Source organism: Acipenser ruthenus, chromosome 23 (genome assembly GCF_902713425.1).
Source record: "Acipenser ruthenus chromosome 23, fAciRut3.2 maternal haplotype, whole genome shotgun sequence".
NCBI classification, from domain to species: Eukaryota; Metazoa; Chordata; class Actinopteri; order Acipenseriformes; family Acipenseridae; genus Acipenser; species Acipenser ruthenus.
The window spans coordinates 138,917-145,092 of NC_081211.1; positions in this window are offsets into that span (position 1 = coordinate 138,917).

Genomic DNA, 6,176 nt, shown 5'->3' on the forward strand with positions numbered 1-6,176 from the left:
AGACACAGTTCTGCGACAGAGTGCCTGCATCTGATTGGGTTGTGTGCACTTTCTCTCTCTCTTTCTCTTTCTTTCTTTCTCTTTTTTATTCTGAAGGTAAGTGTGTGGTGCCTGCAGTCCCAGCACAGCGTTGAAGCAGGTCGTGTTCCAGTGAAGCAGCTTGAGCTGAAGTGCTTGTCTGCTTCATTTGCTTTCTCATGATGTTTGAATCGCACTTTCATTTTTTCACAGAATCCGCAGAACGCTCCTTATCTAACGTGGCGACACATGAACCAGTTAGCAAGGGTGTCGGAGCACAGAGGCATTCTGCTGATAAGATAGGCCAACACTCCCAACTGCTCTCCCTCCGGGTCTGCCGTTACCGTGGGAACCAGCCTCCGGAAGGTTCCCATGGCGATGAGTTGCCCAGGCGCCTGGCGACGGGCTGGCACCGGGGGCTGGCACTCTGTCACCGTGTCACATCCTGTAGGCAGCCGAATGCCAGCGAAACTGGAGGCTTTGTTGGTCATTTCTATTGTTCTGGTATGAGGCCGATCGAACCCGGGCATGGATTCAATCTAAATGATGGCGGTGCAGCAGCCATAAGGAATAGCTATGGCAGCGCCATAAACGTTTAAGATTAGAATCAGATCAGGAATCCAGTGCTGTTCAGATAAACACACACACACTGAGACACAAACAAGCAAACACACACACACAGACACACACACACCACACACACACACAGACACACACACACACCACACACACACACAGACACAGACACACACACAGACACACACACACACACACAGACACACACACACACAGACACACACACACACACACAGACACACACACAGTTTGTTTTTCTCCCTGTGTCTGAACAATGTCAGGACAGGGTTGCGATGGTCTAGTGTGCTCAGTTTAGTCTCTAATTACGGTGTTCTGTTCTTGCTGATAAACTCTCTGTTTTTCTCATCCCTTGTTCCCCTCCTCACACCAATTCTTTTTTTTTTTTTTCAGTTAAATCCAGTGGATTGAAGATGATATTTTTGCTATACTACAAACGTGTTTTATAAACCTGCATTTTTTAAATTCTGTTATTTAAAAGATGAAAGAAGAGCAGTCATTTGTGACAGCAGCTCTTTAAAAAGAGACTTCAAAAGGTCTTTTCTTGTTTCCACTTTAATAAGCAACTCCAGAGTTATTTTATTGAAGTTTTTTTTTTAAATCCACATCCTCATACCGCCGACAACAACAAAAAACAAAACGAGCCAGTAACTAAACAAAACGAAATGAGAAAAACAAACAGCCGCTTGAGAAAAAATAGAGAGATCTGAGAGGCGATAAAAAGGACAGAGAGAAGAATCGAAAGCTGGACGTGAATGAAAGCGAGAGGCTGAGGCTCAGCTCCCCCAGCCAGCCACTTCAATCCCTTCTGTCCCACAACAAGGGTCTCCTACAATCCGGATTAGCAAATTAATCACACCCACACCCACACACTGACACACACCAACACACACCCACACCCACACACTGACACACACCAACACACACCCACACCCACACACTGACACACACCAACACACACCCACACCCACACACTGACACACACCAACACACACCCACACCCACACACTGATACACACACACTGACACACACACACCCACACCCACACACTGACACACACACTGACACACACACACTGATACACACTCTGACACACACACTGACACACACACACTGACACACACACACCCACACCCACACACTGACACACACACACTGATACACACACACTGACACACACACACTGACACACACACACCCACACCCACACACTGACACACACACACTGACACACACATACCCACACCCACACACTGACACACACATACCCACACCCACACCCACACACTGACACACAAACACTGATACACACACTGATACACACAAACATTTTTTTTATTTGAAAGTTTTTTATTATTTCAAATTGCATCGTTTGCTACATTCTGGGAATGGCATCGCTAGTCCATTCTTTACAACTGCAGGGATGCAAACAAGACTCCTATTGCACAGCAGTGTCACCCATTCCAGGTTTTACAAGTAGCCTGATCAGCCCCAGTGTGCACAGGTAACAAGCTCAGGTGTGTCTCATTAAACTCGTAGTTAAACACGAATGGATCGAACTGCTATGCAAAGGGAGCCTTGTTTCCATCCCTGCAGCTGTGCAAAAAACCTGAATGAACCTGCCCTGCAGAGGGAGGGGTGGGCAGTCCCTGGAACAGCACAGTGCTCTAATACCCATTCTCCACACTGAGACCTGAATGAACCTGCTTGCAGAGGGAGGGGCGGGCAGTCCCTGGAACAGCACAGTGCTTATCGAGAAAGGTAGACACTATGGATTCGTGTTGCTCAGCTTGCTGTGATGCTCAGTGCAGTGTCGCTATGGATTCGTGTTGCTCAGCTTGCTGTGATGCTCAGTGCAGTGTCTCTATGGATTCGTGTTGCTCAGCTTGCTGTGATGCTCAGTGCAGTGTCTCTATGGGTTCGTGTTGCTCAGCTTGCTGTGATGCTCAGTGCAGTGTCGCTATGGATTCGTGTTGCTCAGCTTGCTGTGATGCTCAGTGCAGTGTCTCTATGGATTCGTGTTGCTCAGCTTGCTGTGATGCTCAGTGCAGTGTTGCTATGGATTCGTGTTGCTCAGCTTGCTGTGATGCTCAGTGCAGTGTCTCTATGGATTCGTGTTGCTCAGCTTGCTGTGATGCTCAGTGCAGTGTCTCTATGGATTCGTGTTGCTCAGCTTGCTGTGATGCTCAGTGCAGTGTCTCTATGGATTCGTGTTGCTCAGCTTGCTGTGATGCTCAGTGCAGTGTTGCTATGGATTCGTGTTGCTCAGCTTGCTGTGATGCTCAGTGCAGTGTCTCTATGGATTCGTGTTGCTCAGCTTGCTGTGATGCTCAGTGCAGTGTCGCTATGGATTCGTGTTGCTCAGCTTGCTGTGATGCTCAGTGCAGTGTTGCTATGGATTCGTGTTGCTCAGCTTGCTGTGATGCTCAGTGCAGTGTCGCTATGGATTCGTGTTGCTCAGCTTGCTGTGATGCTCAGTGCAGTGTCGCTATGGATTCGTGTTGCTCAGCTTGCTGTGATGCTCAGTGCAGTGTCGCTATGGATTCGTGTTGCTCAGCTTGCTGTGATGCTCAGTGCAGTGTCTCTATGGATTCGTGTTGCTCAGCTTGCTGTGATGCTCAGTGCAGTGTCTCTATGGATTCGTGTTGCTCAGCTTGCTGTGATGCTCAGTGCAGTGTCGCTATGGATTCGTGTTGCTCAGCTTGCTGTGATGCTCAGTGCAGTGTTGCTATGGATTCGTGTTGCTCAGCTTGCTGTGATGCTCAGTGCAGTGTCTCTATGGATTCGTGTTGCTCAGCTTGCTGTGATGCTCAGTGCAGTGTCTCTATGGATTCGTGTTGCTCAGCTTGCTGTGATGCTCAGTGCAGTGTCTCTATGGATTCGTGTTGCTCAGCTTGCTGTGATGCTCAGTGCAGTGTTGCTATGGATTCGTGTTGCTCAGCTTGCTGTGATGCTCAGTGCAGTGTCTCTATGGATTCGTGTTGCTCAGCTTGCTGTGATGCTCAGTGCAGTGTCTCTATGGATTCGTGTTGCTCAGCTTGCTGTGATGCTCAGTGCAGTGTTGCTATGGATTCGTGTTGCTCAGCTTGCTGTGATGCTCAGTGCAGTGTCGCTATGGATTCGTGTTGCTCAGCTTGCTGTGATGCTCAGTGCAGTGTCTCTATGGATTCGTGTTGCTCAGCTTGCTGTGATGCTCAGTGCAGTGTCGCTATGGATTCGTGTTGCTCAGCTTGCTGTGATGCTCAGTGCAGTGTCGCTATGGATTCGTGTTGCTCAGCTTGCTGTGATGCTCAGTGCAGTGTCGCTATGGATTCGTGTTGCTCAGCTTGCTGTGATGCTCAGTGCAGTGTTGCTATGGATTCGTGTTGCTCAGCTTGCTGTGATGCTCAGTGCAGTGTCTCTATGGGTTCGTGTTGCTCAGCTTGCTGTGATGCTCAGTGCAGTGTCTCTATGGATTCGTGTTGCTCAGCTTGCTGTGATGCTCAGTGCAGTGTCTCTATGGATTCGTGTTGCTCAGCTTGCTGTGATGCTCAGTGCAGTGTCTCTATGGATTCGTGTTGCTCAGCTTGCTGTGATGCTCAGTGCAGTGTCTCTATGGATTCGTGTTGCTCAGCTTGCTGTGATGCTCAGTGCAGTGTTGCTATGGATTCGTGTTGCTCAGCTTGCTGTGATGCTCAGTGCAGTGTCTCTATGGATTCGTGTTGCTCAGCTTGCTGTGATGCTCAGTGCAGTGTCGCTATGGATTCGTGTTGCTCAGCTTGCTGTGATGCTCAGTGCAGTGTCTCTATGGATTCGTGTTGCTCAGCTTGCTGTGATGCTCAGTGCAGTGTTGCTATGGATTCGTGTTGCTCAGCTTGCTGTGATGCTCAGTGCAGTGTCGCTATGGATTCGTGTTGCTCAGCTTGCTGTGATGCTCAGTGCAGTGTTGCTATGGATTCGTGTTGCTCAGCTTGCTGTGATGCTCAGTGCAGTGTCGCTATGGATTCGTGTTGCTCAGCTTGCTGTGATGCTCAGTGCAGTGTCGCTATGGATTCGTGTTGCTCAGCTTGCTGTGATGCTCAGTGCAGTGTCTCTATGGATTCGTGTTGCTCAGCTTGCTGTGATGCTCAGTGCAGTGTCGCTATGGATTCGTGTTGCTCAGCTTGCTGTGATGCTCAGTGCAGTGTCTCTATGGATTCGTGTTGCTCAGCTTGCTGTGATGCTCAGTGCAGTGTCGCTATGGATTCGTGTTGCTCAGCTTGCTGTGATGCTCAGTGCAGTGTCGCTATGGATTCGTGTTGCTCAGCTTGCTGTGATGCTCAGTGCAGTGTCGCTATGGATTCGTGTTGCTCAGCTTGCTGTGATGCTCAGTGCAGTGTCTCTATGGATTCGTGTTGCTCAGCTTGCTGTGATGCTCAGTGCAGTGTTGCTATGGATTCGTGTTGCTCAGCTTGCTGTGATGCTCAGTGCAGTGTCTCTATGGATTCGTGTTGCTCAGCTTGCTGTGATGCTCAGTGCAGTGTCTCTATGGATTCGTGTTGCTCAGCTTGCTGTGATGCTCAGTGCAGTGTCGCTATGGATTCGTGTTGCTCAGCTTGCTGTGATGCTCAGTGCAGTGTCTCTATGGATTCGTGTTGCTCAGCTTGCTGTGATGCTCAGTGCAGTGTCGCTATGGATTCGTGTTGCTCAGCTTGCTGTGATGCTCAGTGCAGTGTTGCTATGGATTCGTGTTGCTCAGCTTGCTGTGATGCTCAGTGCAGTGTCTCTATGGATTCGTGTTGCTCAGCTTGCTGTGATGCTCAGTGCAGTGTCTCTATGGATTCGTGTTGCTCAGCTTGCTGTGATGCTCAGTGCAGTGTCGCTATGGATTCGTGTTGCTCAGCTTGCTGTGATGCTCAGTGCAGTGTCTCTATGGATTCGTGTTGCTCAGCTTGCTGTGATGCTCAGTGCAGTGTCTCTATGGATTCGTGTTGCTCAGCTTGCTGTGATGCTCAGTGCAGTGTCGCTATGGATTCGTGTTGCTCAGCTTGCTGTGATGCTCAGTGCAGTGTCGCTATGGATTCGTGTTGCTCAGCTTGCTGTGATGCTCAGTGCAGTGTCGCTATGGATTCGTGTTGCTCAGCTTGCTGTGATGCTCAGTGCAGTGTCTCTATGGATTCGTGTTGCTCAGCTTGCTGTGATGCTCAGTGCAGTGTCGCTATGGATTCGTGTTGCTCAGCTTGCTGTGATGCTCAGTGCAGTGTCTCTATGGATTCGTGTTGCTCAGCTTGCTGTGATGCTCAGTGCAGTGTCTCTATGGATTCGTGTTGCTCAGCTTGCTGTGATGCTCAGTGCAGTGTTGCTATGGATTCGTGTTGCTCAGCTTGCTGTGATGCTCAGTGCAGTGTCTCTATGGATTCGTGTTGCTCAGCTTGCTGTGATGCTCAGTGCAGTGTTGCTATGGATTCGTGTTGCTCAGCTTGCTGTGATGCTCAGTGCAGTGTCTCTATGGATTCGTGTTGCTCAGCTTGCTGTGATGCTCAGTGCAGTGTTGCTATGGATTCGTGTTGCTCAGCTTGCTGTGATGCTCAGTGCAGTGTCGCTA